General features: G+C 35.8%; 1 pseudogene; it reads right to left on the bottom strand.

Annotated features, from left to right (window-relative positions):
* Window positions 1-466: 466 nt before the first annotated feature.
* Window positions 467-6,645, bottom strand: LOC104862800 (annotated as a pseudogene).
* Window positions 6,646-17,640: the final 10,995 nt, after the last annotated feature.

Below are 17,640 nucleotides of genomic sequence, written 5' to 3'. Positions count from 1 at the left end.
ACTTATAATGAGCTTTAATTGTGAACGTGCATAAATATCTGAAGACACAGGATCAAATATAGCAGTCCAATGTCAACCAAGTGGTTAAACACTGAAAAAAATTTATGCTAACATAGGTTTGTCTGAACACCTGAGAAACTTTATAAATATGTGTTTATATTCACTACACTAAGGAAATCACATTCTGGTCCCATTTATTTTCTTTTTAAAAATTATCTCTAACAAAATTGATTTGCAATTGATGTACAATGGAAATAAAATACTCATGGTTATAAATAGATGGCATAAAGAAGTAAATTCATATATATTCCAAATTCTTGGAAAAGAAAATGTCATTTGGGGAGGGATTGCTGTAGCTGCTTTCCTTAAATAAATCTGTAAACTTAAAAGGAAAAAGAATAAATCTATTGATTATAAAAATAACAAGTTTCAATGAAAAGTGACTGAAAAAATGTTCAATGTTCATTTAAAAAAATATAACAAGGGTATGCCTGGGATTGCTTGGTTTTATTTCTTTGATGTTGAGTACTTTGTCATCAGCCCTGGCCTTTTTGTTTTTGCTACAGCCTTCTGCACTTTGCTTGACGTACCAGTACTTCTGGAGCTTTCTTTGGGTTGGTTGATTGGATTAACACTATCATTTCTTAGTTCTTGGTTAATACCTTTATTTAAGCAAACATCCACGTGCTCATTGAATAGGGTAGGATCTGAAATCTTTTGTTCCAGATTACCCACAGGACAAAGCAGAGGTTGGCCAGCTGTTGCTTTAAATGACAAAGGTTGGAGGGATTCTTGCCTACTTAACCCAATGTCTGCATTTTCCAATGAAACAGTATAAGAAGGCTTGCTTGGAAGACTAGAATGCTCCTCTTTGCTATGCTTGCTCCTTAGAGTCTACACTTCTGGCTTTCAATGAGCGAGCCCTGCCAAATGGGCACAAACTTCTGGAGTGACTTCTGTATATTTCAGATGGGTCTCATAAACTTCTTTTCCCAAAGTGAAAAAGACATATGTGTTTTCTTTCTGGTTAACATCAGTAAAGGAAGCCTTGGAGTACTTTTTTAGTGGGTGAATACTTTATAGTTCTCACTAACTGAAGGGCCATCGAGACATGCAGCTTTGTTTTTCTCCCCCCCTTTCTTTTTATTGGTACATTTTAGGTATACAATACAGTTACATTCATCATTGGGATCTTGTACCTTTATATGATATAGCCTGGTTCCTATTTTTTTCCCCATTTCCCCTCCACTCCCTTCACCCCCTCTACCCTTCCCTATTTACAGAGATTTTGTTGCCATTTTTCCTTTTCTCTTATTTTTTTCTTTTCCCTTCTTAGCTTTCCCCTACCCCTCCCACTTCCCCTACACCTTTAGACATTTTTTCCATTAAACAATATCAATTATACATTTTTATTCGTATTTACACTTTTAGTTTTTCACACCAGAGAAACTATTCTTTATTTAAACATGTGTGTCCTATTAATTTCACTTGAGTATGTCCTCAGTATGCATCCACTTATCTATAAATGTCTCTAGTTTCATGTCCTCTATGGCTGGGTAGTGTTCCATTTTATAAACAACAGCAACAACTTCTTTATCCAGTCTCCAGTTGATGGGCAATTAGGCTGTTTCCAAGTTTTAGCTACTATAAACTGTGCCACTAAAAACATGGGTGAGCAAGTATCACTGTGGCGTGATTCTTTTAATTCTTTTAAAAGCAGCAGTGGAATAGCTGGGTCAAATGGGATTTCTAATCCTAGTTGTTTGAGGTATCTCCATATTGATTTCCACAGTAGCTGTATCAGTCTGCACTCCCACCAACAATGAAGAGGGTTCTTTTCTCCCCACAACCCCACCAATATTTGTTATTGGTTGATTTCTTGATAGCAGCCATTCTTTCGGTGATGAGGTGAAATCTCAGTGTTATTTTCATTTGCATCTCTTGAACGGCCAGTGATGTTAAACATTTCTTCATATTTATTTACTGCTTTTACTACTTCGTTTGAGAAATACCTGTTCATTTTAGAAGCCCATTTTTGAATTGGGTTTATAAATTTGGGGGGTCTTATTTTTGTGAGTTCTTTATACTGGATAGTAGACCTTTGTCTGAGGAACAGCTGGTAAAACTTTTTCCCACGTTGTAAGTTGTATGGACATGAATTTATTCTTTCTTTTATTTGATAAGGTTGGCTAAGGGTTTATTGATTTTATTTATTCTTTCAATAAAAGCAACTCTTCTATTCATTGATTTTTTTGTATCATTCTCTTAGTCTCCATTGAATTGATTTCTGCTCTGATCTTTATAATTTCCTCCCTTGTATGAGCTTTGGGTTTGACTTGCTCTTCTTTTTCTAGAAGCTTAAGATTCAGCATAAGGTTGTTTATTTGAGCTCACTATGTTTTTCTAGTGTGCATATTCATTGCTATAAATTTCCCTCATAGAACTGCTTTCATTGTGTCCCATAGATTCCTATGTGTTGTAGTGGCATTATCATTATTTTAAAAACTTCTAATTTCTTCTTTAATTTCCTCTGTGACTCATGGGTTATTCAGGAGAGTGTTATTCAATTTCCATGTGTTTGTGAAGTTCTCACAGTTTCTTTTGCTACTGATCTCCAGTTTAATTGCACTATGGTCTAATAATATATGGGGGATAACTTCAATTCCTTTGCATTTATTTAAACACCTTTATGAGCTAGTATGTGGTCTATTTTGGAGAATGACCTGTGTGCAGCTGAAAAGAATGTGTATTCTGATTTTGTGGGGTGGAACACTCTGTAGATGTCTATTAAGTCCATTTGTTCAAAAGCTTGGTTGAGTTCTAGTATTTTGTTGAGTTTTTGTCTAGACAACCTGTCTATTTGTGACAGTGCGGTATTGAGATCCCCTACTACAATTGTATTAGTGCTTATTTGGTTTTTCATATCCCTTAATATTTGTTTTGTATAGTTGGGGGCATTAATATTTGGTGCATATATATTTATGATTGTCATCTCTTCCTCTTGAATTGTTCCCTTTATAGGGATATAGTGACCTTCTTTGTCTCTCTTAATTAGTTTTGGTTTGAAATATACTTTGTCTGCACTTAAGATAGCTACTCCTGCTTTTGTCCAGGTTTCTGTCTCATGGAGAACTGTTTTCCATGCTTTTACTTTCAGTCTATGAGTTTCTTTTGATCTAGGTGCATTTCTTGTACACAGCATATTATTGAATTTTGCTTCTTAATCCATTCTGCATCTATTTCTTTTGATTGGTGAATTGAGGCCATTAACGTTGATGGTTATAACTGACATGTATTGACTTATCATTATCATGTTATTTTTCTGTTGTTGGCTTTTTAAAATATTTTCCCCTCTCTCTTTAATTTCTTGCCTTGCCTGCTGGATTTTCTCTATTGGCCCTCACAGAGATGTGATCTTCATTGTGTTTTTCTAGGATATTATTTAGAATTGTTTGGAGTGCTGGTTTGGTATTCATGAACTTTCTCAAGTGTTCTTTGTCATGGAAGTATCTTATTTCCCCCATCAGCTTTGAAAGAGAGTTTTGCAGGATACATCAGTCTATGTTGGAGGTTGTTTTCTTTTAGGGCTTGAAGTACTTCACTCTAGGCTCTCCTTGACTTGAGTGTTTGGGTTGAAAAGTCTGCTGTAATTCTGATGGGCTTTCTTTGCATGTGATTTGTTTCTTTTCTCTAATTGCTTGTAGTATTTCATTCTTCTGCTGAGTTTCTGGGATCTTGATTATTACATGTCTAGATATAGGTATTTTTAAATTGAGTTTATTGGTACATTTTAGTTATACAGTACAGTTACATTCATTATTGGGATCTTGTATCTTTACATGACAGGACTTGGTTCCCATTTTGTCCCTTGTCCCTGCCCTCCCTTCACCCCTTCTTCCCCTCCCCATTTACAGACACTTTATTTCCATTTTTTCATTTTCATTCATCTGTTTTGTTACTTCCTGGGCTATCAGTTCAGTTTGTCCAGGTGGCTGATTATCAGGCTTCTCCACCTCATTTTCTTCAGAATTTGCCTTTGATGAACAGGCAGCCTTTGTACTTGTTCCTTGTTTGAATGTCTTCTCATTTCTATTTTTGTTGTTGGTACTGTCCTTGGTTTAATTCCTGGGTTAATACTTCGACCTTCCTGTTATAGCTGGTCTTTAGGGTTTGAGACTGTAATGACTCTGAGGCAATCTCATTTTCATTATACCAGGATGGACAAATGATGAGATGAATCACAACACCTCAGCCTAAGTAACACAATCAGCAACACAATAGCATCAAGCACAGCTTAGAAAAATGACAATTTGTGGTAGTCACTAATCTATCACCTTTCACTGTGTGAATTAAATAAAAATTGAGGCTGGAGCTCAGAACAATGGACTTTATGACCCTCTGTACCTCTGTGGTATGAATCCGGGTGCCAGCCTTGCCAGGAGGCCAGAGGCACTTGCATTGGGGAGCAGGGGGCTGCAGGTACCCATGCAGCCGCTCCTCTCACTGTTCCTCTGCCGAGGCCCAGAGCATCATCTATCTATATGTTTATTAAAGGCTTCCAGACTGATGTTTCCTTGCTCCTAAAGCAAACAGAACAAGTAAATATCTGACAGGTATCTCAACTCTCTGATGTTTCTAAATTCTCACTTGTCTTCCTCTTTACAATTTAGAGTTGTTGTGACATCTGTATATTTTGTTTATCCACAGTTTAACATTTTTATGTGTTTTGGTGGCTCCATTTCATTTCTGATTTTTTTAATTAAAAAAAGCCATTTCTTATCAGATATTTTTAAAGGTTTTACAAACTGATCTTCATCAGTTTTCTCTCATATATACTCAATAGCTGATGAAGCTTGGTTCCCAGCCTGTAAGAAGCCAGTGATGCTCCTTTGTTGGTGTTTTTTATCTTCTTCATTGGGAAAACTAGATATCTGAACACCCAAAAGTCTTAATCTTAAGGGACATGGAAAATCAGCATCAATTTCTGTTCTTAGCAATTCCTTTGCAATGGAAAATATTTCTTCTGCAGTAGAAACAACAGCTGAAACTGTAGATGCATGAGTTTTTTAAAATTTTATTTATTTATTTATTATCTTCCTCATTGAGTTTATTGGTACATTTTTAGGTATACAGTACAGTTACATTCATCATTGGGATCTTGTACCTTTACATGACAGGTCTTGGTTCTCATTTTTTTCCCTTGTCCCTGCCCTCCCTTCACCCCCTCCACTCCTTCCTATTTATAAACACTTTATTTCCATTCTTCAGCTTAGTGGTAACTGTTCGATCCTTTAGTCCTTTATTCTGGAGAACTTGAGCAAGTTCCCTGCAAAGTTCCTGGCACAAATTGTACTGTTCTTCTGCTTTGTTTGTCTCATTAAATGACCTCTCAATGCTCATACTTTTCCTTTTCTTTCCATACTTTCTTTGCCAGGTGGGTTGAACCTAGGCTCAGAGAAATATGAAGGAAATAATGCCAAGATGTTTCAGAGAAAAGGAGAGCAAGTAATGCCCTCTGTGGTAGAGCTCTGTACAAATAATAATTCCAATGGCCTTTAACATTTTCTCTGTAACTTTTCCTATTCTAGAAACCTTTCAAATGGGTGCATCTTTGATGAAGTCCATCACAGCTAGTCTGTAGGGGAGAATTTGGTATTGTCCATTTGGTTTATTCCTATAATTGTACACATTTGCTAACACTGTGTTGGGAGCAAAACCTGAGGTGCTGTTAGTGTGGTTTTTTGTTCAGTTCTGAACCAAATTTGCTTTACCACTTCCTCAGCTGAGATTCCCAAAACAACTGAATTCTGCAGTATTCGAGGATTATTTTGTTCTTCAGAGTTGGTTTGGGAGGATTTCCTGGGGGCTGCAAATCAGGAGGAGGACTGTCTTCAAAAAGTAGAGGACAGATGGACCAGTCAGATTCACTCAGCTTATTAACTTGCTTTCCTGGTTCATCATTTTCTGCCAAGTTTCTAGTTTTTTGAAATAACTTCTTTTTTCCTCAGGCCAATTTTGTCTTTGCTGTAAGTGCTTTGTTATATTCAAGTAGGCTTCATCAAGACTCATGGCCACAAAATTGGCTTCATAATCAGCATGTATTTCCTTCACCTCTTACAGCTCAGTATTTGTCAAAGTTTGGGGGCAATATAATGACATGTGGGCAGAGTCCCTTAGCAATAAAACCTGGCATGGCTGCATGAACACTAAAACTCCTTGCATGGTAATTTGAAGTAGACAACATACTCATTGATCCTACAGATCCTACAATTTAACCTTCGGTCCTGGATTGTTCCTCATTTCTCCAGCAGCATAGAAAGCACCCATGTCAACATGCACTATGGTATTTTTCAAATCTCGGAGTTGTTCTATTTCCATTGCAAATCTGTCATCCTGAAATTGTGCATTCCTTAGCTGCTGACTGGTGACTTGTGCTTTTTGTTGCATCGTATTTTCAATTCATTAGTTGACTTGTTTTTCCTTCTTGAGCTCATTTTCATAAAATCTTGATCCCTTTTTGACTTCCATTATAATTTCATTAATTTTCTCTTTATCTAACCCTTCCATTGGTGCTTTACTGTCATTAAGCCCTATACTAAGAAGATCATCTTTGTAATTGCCATTCTTCTCCTTTGTGCTATCCATGGTGTAGACTTAAAGTGGTTTCTTCTTTGTTATCAGTTGCCCGAGACTGTGAATACAGGTCCCCTGAACTGATTATTTGAAGCAAATGAATGTGTATGGTGAAAGAAGCTGAGTAGTGGGTGCTGTGGGGTGCTGCTGAGACCCCCTTTGGGATGGAGGAACTCACACTTGGCTGCCAGGTGCGCTGCCTGCTGTTTACTGCTGAGTTTACTCTAGAATTTGTGCTCTTGTGCAAGCACTTTGTCCCTGGTAACACTCTGAGGCATCACCTATCAAGGATTGGACAGTGCAGGGTCTCAAAGCCCTTGGCCTCCTGACTCAATATGAGCATCTATAGAGGGCAATTTCAGGATCAGAGCACCTGTGGGGTCCCCCAAGTTTGCTCTTGCAATCTAAGCACAGTTTTATCTCCCCTTCCTTTTACTCCCTGAGAAGGTATCTTACTGCAAAGTAAGACCCAGCAAACCACTTGCATGCAAACTCCCTGTTTTGGAAGAACCCACCCTATAGCGATATGGCACTCTGAAGTGAAAAGTTTGATAGGATGGACTGGATTATTCAGCAAAGACATCAGTCAACCACTCCCTCCTCTTCATTGGTTTGACTGCTTATTGTTCTGGGACCTCAAGAACACATTTTGAGCATAAACTCATCATGAGGATATTGCCACAAATTACTAAAGATCCTTTAACACTATTTTTTTAAAGAAATATTTTTGTTAGGTACCTGTTTGTGGTACATAATGTTTGCATTATTAGTGGGAAGTTGGCATGTGTACATAGCACATTGGAATTACTTTTTTAAATCCCCTTTTCCTTTCTTCATTTCCATTCCCATTTGAGAAAGAGCATTCCTCTACTTCCTACTATGTCTTTTATTTTACTCTTTATTTATTCTCTTATAAGAGAAATCTTGTGCTATATAAGCTTATATGTCTGATTTATTTCACTTAGCATTATGGCCTTAAGTTGATTAAAAACTCAGAATATTATTTTTCCTTCATTTTGCTTGACTGAGACAACATACGTTAATGCTAAGAAATGTTGCATTCTCTCTGCCCAACCTAGTATAATAAAGGAAGTTGGTTTGATCAACATATTTTCTACAAATGTGCACATTATCTATATGTTGTAATTTAAATTTATCACCTCCATAAAAGGCAATTGCACTTCCTTTTGCTTATCTAGCTGTCCATCGAGATAGAAACATACCAAACTACAAGTGGTTACATGCAATAAAAGAGTACTAGCCAGTGTAACACTCAGCTAGGCAAAGGCAGACAGAACTAATCCGATTTGACACCACTGAGCTCCACTTCAATCTCTCGCTCTTGGCAGAATTCCCACTGAAGTTCATGTGAGCTTTGCTAGAGTAAGGACCCTCGAACATAGTTCACAGCTTCCCTCCAGTGTAAATATGTTGAAGTCAGGATTCAATCCTTGGTTTCCCTTCATGCTTGGGTCTGAGATTTCCAAATGAAACTTTAGGTAGGTGGAGCTGGTTAAGCCTGGATGAATATAAAGGGAGATGTAAAACATCCCAAGGAGGGTACCATGCTCTGTTGGTAATCTATTGGGTTGCACCACTACATTTTTTATTAGAGTTCACATTGGTAATCTAAAGTATGTGAAAAAATTTGTAGGTACAGAAAATGATCCCTTAGCTTCATTCAACCTAGAAATTATTTTATTCAGAGAAATAGCTCTGTAACATTCTGATTTTTTAGCAAAAAATTAGATGAAGTGATTTTCTCCTCCTCCTGATATTTCTAAAACTATTTGAATGATTCTTATAGTTAGTACCAAATCATTCTGGGGCATATATATGAATATTGCTTGTATTGTTTGTCATCACTCCAAATGTTTTCTTGAAATATACCACACATATACCAAAGAGAGTGCTTGGACAAAAAATTACATTGAATAAAGTTAAGAGCAAACATTGTTCCCAAACTTTACCTTTCTTGAAACAGGAGAAGACTGTCTTGATTTCATGCTATATATATTTTATATCAATTTGAGAAGGCAATGTGAACTGTGAAATATGCTCTACTGAAAACATTATATGAAAAAAAACAAACAGAATCTCAAAACCATAATTTGGATATAAAATTCTCAATGATTCTTTACTCTTATTATTGGATAAATACTTTAATTCCCGTGAAGGTAATGTAATGGAGTAAGGGAAAAGTGGATAAGAGTTGATGGTTGGAAATTGTGACTTTGAGTTGGTCTTGCAATATAATAGGAAGAAATGGAGGGGGCAAGAGATAGAAAACTAGTTCATTCAGTGCTAAGAAGCTACAATTTGCTGTGTTATCTTTCATTTGCCATGTATAACCTTTATCCCCTTTATGTTTTCCCAATATTCTGCTAATTTCTAGCCTGAGTAATCTTTCTTCTAGCACAAGAATAGGTCTATATCTTGAGACTAAAGCAAGCTTCCAACAAACACACGTATTTTCACAATGACAGGTGTTTACAATGTCATTCCCAATCACAAACTCTATTTAAACCACTGTGAAGTCACAGTTCAGTGTTTCACCTTGGGTATGTTTTCAGTGCACTGTTGTATTTATGCATTGACACATAGTTTGTGTTTACCTGCTAATTCCATCTTTCAAAAAGTAAGATCTTAGAATGAAGTGAATTTGGAAATTTCGAATTCCACAGGTGTAATCCTGGTACATCACACCTTGTCTCATGTGGCACAAATGCACTGTTAAAACTGAAACATTGAACAAATATTTTTGGTAACTGTGGACACCCTTGAACTTCTCTTCACAGCTGGTTTGCATTTTTATTCAGTGAGTCAGTTTGATAGGCTACTATATATTTTATGAGTTGCACTTCTAGGAGTGAAGAGAGGGTGCTGTGGAGTAACTCCTGGAAACAATAGGTGTATGCCCTTTGTGCCAAGCAAACAAGGGCATATTGTCACCCTATTTGTAGGCACAGGACATTTATTACCAGGACTGACCATATAACTGTGGACCCAGTGCAAAATAAAAACACAGAGCTTAAATTTATTAAGAATTTCAAGATGGCGAAGCAGAGTAGAAACCAAGGGTTGGTCCCCTATGTGGGGTTTTCAGGTTCACAGAGGCCACACATTATGAACCTGGGTCTGATCAGTACCACTGTCAAAATATTTGGTTTCCAGAACTTTTCTCTCCTCACTAAATAAATATCAACACATTTTTTCTTGTATTATTAACTTTTTAGTTTAAAGGAATCTACGATAATTTTGCATCATTAATGACAATTGTGCATAAGGTAAAATTCAGTGGTTTCTTGATCAATGCTCATAATTCCTATTGTTCTGACACAGGTCTTAGATGGGAAGGTAAAGAGGTATGAATTCCAGGAAGCTCTCATTGAAGGAATTGGAAAAGTTTTTTTTTCTTCACAAAACTGGCTAAGATGCACTCTCTCTGTCTCTGTCTCTGTCTCTGTCTCTGTCTGTGTCTCTGTCTCTCTCTCTCTGCCAAGAGTTGAATCAAGGACTTTGTGCATGCAGTGTGTACTTTGCTACTGAAATACCACCCACCACATTGTCCTGCTGGTGCTGTTATTAATGTGATCTTTTTCTTTAGGCATTTAAGAGAGTGTCCCATTAATAGGCAAAAGTACCAGTTTAAGAAAAAAGCATAAACTCATGGTCCAATTACCTGCTAGGAAAATATACAGTGAATAATGTTACATAAACATCTATACAATGCACAGATATTCACAATTAATGCAGAAAGTGGAAGGTAGAGGAAAAAAAAATCCAGATCTACTCAAAGGAAGTTAAAGCCCAGGCATTGTGCTGAAGCAGTCAAGTGACAAATGACCATCAGGTGTTTCTGCCTTGAGGAGCTTGAAAAGCCACAGAAATCAGAAGTCATCTGACATTTTAATCCCTGCCTATTAAGAGTTGCTACAAATAGGTCCATTAACTAAAGAAGGAGGATCATTCTTCTCTCTTGAAAGGAACCCATATTTATAAACAAGCTCTAAAACAAATAAGCACAAAGCCTGGGGTGCATCTCTGAGAGAAAACAGTGGTACTTGTGGAAGAGTCTCTTAGATGAGCACGGATCATTCCTCTTGCATTAATTGTAATTTTCATGCCAGATTATTTTTCACACACAATGTGTGTGTGTGTGTGTGTGTGTTTCACACCAGATCAGGCATGTTAGGGCGCTGTTGACAAATACAGGGAAGCCTATGTCAGAGGTCCACAGATCCTCACCCTCCAGCAGCTTGGTTTCCATGGTACTTCAGAGACTCATTGACATCTAAGACTTCAATTACATATATACACATATATATGAGTATGGATATATATATATATATATATATGTATGCATATATATACATATATATGTATGTATATATATATACACATATATCTATCTATATATATATATATATATTTCAAGTCTCGAATTCGCCATGGCAGGCTAATTTCCTTAGAGTCCGTATTCTAGAATTGGAGATTCTAGAGGTTTAGTATATGCTTATGGGAAAGGAAATTTCTTTGTTTAGTCTTTCTACTCATTGGATTTATTTATCAAAGATCCTTTCTCAAAGTCTAAAATAAAAAAAGGTTGGGGATGTGGCTCAGTGGTAGAGTACTTGTCTAACATGTATGAGGACCTTGGTTCAACCTTGTGTCATTAAAAGAGAAGAGTGCATCTATTAAAAGTGTACAACACTTGTTTTGATACCCACAGTGAAATGACTTTTGAGAGTCAAGCAGACCAACATGTTCATCATCTTACATGGTTATCCTGATCCCGGGACTTTTAAGTACAAACATGAAATAGAAGGTGAGGGGGTATTAAGTATTTTTGTAAAAGAAGAATTCGTCATGATCAACCTAATTTTTCTTTCTTTTTATTTAATGCCTAGACAGTATCTGGCATATAGTATTTGCTCAATAAATGCTTGATGAATGGAAAGTTAAGTCCTTGAGTACCACTTATAAACATACCCAGGAATTAAACCTAAAGCCAAATCCAGTCATGAATTCGAATTATTTTATATATTGAAATATTGATACAAGTGAATTGTGTGTCCTGCTGAATGATCAATAAGTTTTTTTGACAGAAAGTCTAAGAAAAGTATTTTTAAAAATCAGAAATACTTAAAGAAAGCATAGCTCTTTGAATGCCTACTGCAGTCCATGAAAGACACTAAGTGTTTGTTTTCTTTGCCTATTTTGACAAAGGCACTTGTACTTGTTGAAATTACATTACCTTATGTCTAAGTAAACACACATTCCAAGCATGTTGGGGCAAGCCACCAATGACCCATTTAAAATAAGTCTTCTCAGAGAAAAAATGGAAACTGTCTGCTATGATTTAAATCTGTTTCCATGAGTTAACACAGCTAAATTGTGAACCCAGGAACAAATAAATAAACAAATACCCAAGTGGCTTTGAACAATTGAGCCACTGTGTGGTTTTCAGTGATGAACCCTTCTCCAGAAGACTGCATTCTAATTAATAGGTTACAATGGAAACGAACCTGGGACAATGGCAAGGGAGGGAATGCTAAAATACTAGTGAGAGGAAAAGCCCAGGACAATCTGTTTAATAACTTCATGACCTTTGTTCACATTAGAGTGACAAACAATACTATGGTAGAGTGCTGTGTCCTCTGGCCATTCTGCAATGCCTCCACACATCTTTCCTGTGCCACAGAGACTTAGGTTCTGTTTCAGCCCTCACACACATTAAATGAACAAGGGACAAAGAAAGCCTGCCTTGGCAGAGCATGGACAACAGGAGTGATGAGCAATCGGATCACACCACTCAAAGGGCAAAGATAATTCTTGAATACTCCTGGAAGGGGTAAGACAGATGTGTCATGCAAAACTCATTGTAGTGTTATTCATAAGTTGATATTTTTTTATGAAAAGGTATATTATTCTGACTTGGGCACTCTTTCACTGAACTGCTCACAAAGACCAGAGATCAACACTATGTGCCTGCATGGTACAGGAATAATGCACTAACACATACATTTGGCCAGGCATAAAATGAAAAGGAATACATTTCCCTTCCACAAGAGATATCCATGATAGACTAGTCTTCCCATAGAACAAACATAAAGGATAAATTAAAACAGCACTGCACACACACACATATACTTAACCACTTGAAGGTATCAGAGTGAGGCATCCAGAACAAGGGGAAATACCTTTAGGTGAGCCAGACACTATCTGTTCTACCTGTTCTTACTCTGTTCTTTAGGGTAGTGATAGAATTAGCATTATTTTAGCTAGAGAGTCTTCTAACACCAACCACAGAAGCTGAACTGAAAGCTTTCAGGTTGGAGTAGTGTTAGTGGGCTGGGGATAAAAAAGTAGGGATTTTGGGTTATAGAGTTAGCTAGGATTCAAGGGGCCAAATCTTGAAAAGAGAATTGCAAAGAAATTATTTCAACAATTTATGTGAAATTTAGAGGCAGTTGTACCTCTCAATCTGTACTTGAGAGAAGTCAAATACTAGGAGTGTAGGAGATTGAACAGAAAACTCTCAAGAGTCAAATAGCCAAGACAAAATTTGGAGAGACACAAATGGAGTTTTCTACGGACTAGGGAGGAGAGACCATGAAACCCTTGGAAGGACTGTGCTCTAGGATTGAGAACAAACAGAAACATACAGTATTGAGTGGGTCAAAGTGCCCTACCTCTGAGAAGAAAGTTAAATTTCTCATGGGAGATAATAACATCCAGAGCCTTTATATTTTTTTCTACGTAGCATTTGACACACAATTAAAATCACCATACATTCTAGAAACAGCAAGACATGACCAAAATTCAAATATAAAAGCATACAAGAGAAACAGAACAAGTGGGATAGGAAGATATGGAATTAGCAGATTATCATTAAAGCACCTATGATTAACACATTCAAGAATGTAAGTGAAGCCAGGCAAGGTGGCACAAGCCCATAACCGAAGCACTAAGGAGGCTGAGGCAGCAGGATAGTCACAAGTTTGAGGCCAGCCTGGGATACATAGTGAGTTCAGACCCAGCTTGAACTACAAAAGGAGAAAATGTCTCAAAAAACAAAAACAAAAATTAAAAAAACAAAAAAGGAAAGAAAAGAAAAAGAAAGAGTATAAGTGAAAACATGGGAAAAGCATTTTTAAAAACACTGAAATAAAAAAACAAGAGAAAATTGTAAAACTAAAAAAATAATATAATAGTTGAAATTAGAAACCATGTGGTTATCAGAAGATTTGAGGGAAGAAAAAAGAAAAATCAAAATAGAAAATATTCAGGCTGAAGCATGAAATGCAACAAGGATGGAAAGATGTAAGAGAAAGATGTGAGATTTGGTGAAGAAAGTGCGTGTGCACGTGAGTGTGTGTGTGTGTGTGTGTGTGTATGTGTGTGTGTAATTACAGCACCGAAATAAGATATAAAACATGGGGGAAGATATCTGAGAATAAATTAGGTCAAAATTTCCAAAAGTGCTGGAAGACATTCAGCTACAGATTCAAGAAACTCTACAAACTCCAAAAAGAATAATACAAATAAAGTCATACTTTGATATGTTATAATAAAAGTACTAAAAATAAGAGATTAAAATATGATTTTAGGAGAATCCTCCTAAAGAAAAAGACTGATAATATTCAAAGGAGTGATACTAGACTTTCCATTGAAAGCAAGAAAATAAGAGGAAAAGATAACTTCAAAGTGCTGAGAAAATTTCCCAATCTTAAATTCCACATTCAGAAAAAAATTATTGGAAAATTAAGGCAAAACAGATATATATTTAGGCAAACTAAAAGCAAAGACTTTATTGTTAGAAAACTCCACACTAAAAGATATATTAAAGGGAACTTTCTTGGCAGATGAAAAAGGAAATAGAGGAGTGCAAATTCAAGAAGAAAGGAAGAGCACTAGAAAAGATAGGCCAGAGCTCTAAACATATAGTGACTTTTAGAAGTATTAGCAATGTGGTGTGATCTTAAAAATTTAAGCAGATTTATAGTATGTGATCATAATAGCAAAAAAGGGTAAATGATATCTAGAGTTAACAATGTCCTTGTAGAATAGTAAAAATACTTGAATAATCTGAAAGAAGAGAAGAAAAAAGAAACAAAAAGAAGTAAAACAAGCAAGTAAAAAAGAAGTAAATAGTAATAAATATTAAGTTGATGGATTTATTGAAACACCAATATAGCTGTAACCATACTTTTAAAAGGAAGTAGGCTACACACTCTTCATTAGGGTACTTAAGTTAAAAAAGACTAAGATGGTTAGACTGGATTAAACAAACAACAAATACATCCTGCTCCAAAGTTAGCTTTTAAACATAGGATCTTGAGAATGTTAAAAGTAAAAGAATGAAGAACTATGCCATATTAATAGTAACAAACATGGGTATAGTTTTAATATTAGATAAACTAGATGTAGGTATATTTACATTACTGGTTTCTAGATTTAATGCACTCTGGTTACAAAACAGTATTCTAATATTTTAAGTTGCATTATGACTAAGTGTATGCTTATTATAAGCATGCATGTACTTGTGTTCACATGTGTGTTTGTTTGATAGTCTTGTCTAATTCTTCTGCTTATTTGCCTTCTTCTCTTTTACATAAATGTTTTTTAAAATCCTCAGATACAGTTATGGATCTTCTATTTTTCTTTTATTTTTGTCGCTTTTGGCTTTATATATTTTGAAGGCTATTTTCTTAGATGCATACAAATAGCATATCTTCCATTGAAATTGATCAGTGCACAAAGATAAAATGTCCCTGAATATTGATAGTGATAATATGCATATCTTTCCAAGAGAAAATTATAAATGACTACCAGAAGAATATTTTTAAATGAAATAATCAAAAGTTATATAATGTTTGCGAATTGGAAAACTTAACAGAAAAAAATGTTAATCCTATTCAGAATCCATGTTTGTGTGTGCTTGTATTTGCACGTATGCATAAGTTTATACATTGAAAAAGTGCAATTTCCATGAGGCTATGTATGTGTGCATGTGTCTGAAAATAAAAAAGATCATTATTAAAATTTAAAATGATTTGTTTTGTTTTGTTTTTGGGGGGATCAAACTTGGGACCTTGTACTTGCCAGGCAGACAGTGGAACCACTGAGCTAAATCCCCAGCCCCTTAAAACTTAAAATGAGAAGGGCCAAGGACAGTAAATAAAACTTTGAAACAGAAGTTCAAAATCGTTGGACTCACCTACAATTATGGTCCCCAGATTTATGACAAAGGTACTACTGTAATGCAATAGGGAAAGAGGATCTTTTCTAGTGTGACACTAGATCAGTTTGTATGAAAAAATATGATATATATATATATATATATACATATACATATATATGAAAAATTATAGTTCCCATACCTAACACCAAATACAAAAAAATCCATTTCACATTATCAGTTATACAATTTGGAACTTACTTACACTTACTAAGAAAAGGAATAAAGGTGTAGGGGAAGAGGGAAAGGTAGGGGAAAGGAAAGAAGGGAAAAGAAAAAATATGAGAAAAGGAAAAAGTGGAAACAAGGTCTTTGTAAATAGGGAAGGGTGGAGGGGGTGAAGGGAGGGCAAGGGAATGGGGAAAAAATGAGAACCAAGATCTGTCATGTAAAGGTACAAGATCCCAATGATGAATGAATTATACTGTATACCTAAAAAGTACCAATAAATTCAATGAAAAAAAAAAACACTAAATGTGAAAAAACATCAATTTCAGGTGGATTTTTCATGTAATTATGAAAGACTGAACAAAAAAGCTTCTAAAGGAGAATAGGAGGTCAGAAAAATATGGCTTGTAAACCACTTTTGTAAATAAAGTTTTATTGGACACAACCACATCCATATTTCCATATTGTCCTTTGCTTTTGTACTATAATGATAGAATGGAATGGATATGACAGATACTGCAGGGCTTATAGATTGGAAATATTTACTTTGCCAGCCCTTATTGTAGGAGACTATCAGAGTCACAAAATTGAATATGATTTTTTTTGTTCATGTAAAAAGAATCTCAACTGGGATCTTATCTTATTAAATAGCTTCTGCCCTGCAAAAGAAACCATCAACAGAATTAAAAGACAACCTACAATGTGGAAAAAAATTTTTACCAGCTGCTTCCTAGACAAAGGACTATTATCTAGAATATATAAATAACTTAAAAAATCAACCCCCCAATATAAAGACCCAATTCAAAAATGGGCATCTGAAATGAACAGACATTTCTCAGACAAAGAAGTAAAAGCAGCAAGTAAATCTATGAAAAAAATGTTTCACAGCACTGGTCATTTGAGAGATGCAGAAGAAAACAACACTGAGATTCCACCTCACCCCACAAAGGATGGCTGTTATCAAGAAATCAAACAATAGCAAATGTTGGCAGGGTTGTGGGGAGAAAGGAACCCTTCTCCATTGTTGGTGGGAGTGCAGACTGTGCAACCACTATGGAAATCAATATGGAGATTCCTCAAAGAGGTTTCATTTGACTCAGCCATCCTGCTGGGTATCTTTCCAAAAGAATTAAAAGAATCATATCACAGAGATATATGTGTACCTATGTTTATAGCGGCACAGTTTGTAATAGCTAAAATTGGAAACAGCCCATTTGCCCATCCATGGGAGACTGGATAAAGATGTGGTTTTTCTATAAAATGGAATACTACTCTGCCATAAAGAATGAGAAATTAGAGTCATTTATAAGAAAATGGATACAAATTGAAGATATACTCCTACGTGAAATAAATAAGTCACACATGTTTAAATACCAAATAGTTTCTCTGGTGTGAAAAACTATAATGATACATAAGATCCTGATGGTATAATTGACCATGTGAAATAGGAAGAAAAGGGCTAAAGGTGTAGGGAAAGTGGGAAGGGTAGGGGAAATGTAATAAGGGAAAAGAAAAAAAACATGAGAAAATGAAAAAATGGAAATAAAGTATTTGTAAATAAGGAAGGGAGGAGGAGGTGAAGGGAGGGCAGGGAT

This window comes from Fukomys damarensis, unplaced genomic scaffold (assembly GCF_012274545.1).
Source record: "Fukomys damarensis isolate Sample0158 unplaced genomic scaffold, DMR_v1.0_HiC HiC_scaffold_17, whole genome shotgun sequence".
Classification (NCBI taxonomy): domain Eukaryota; kingdom Metazoa; phylum Chordata; class Mammalia; order Rodentia; family Bathyergidae; genus Fukomys; species Fukomys damarensis.
The sequence above is the reverse complement of the archived record's forward strand: the minus strand, read 5'-3'. Positions and strand labels throughout refer to the sequence as shown.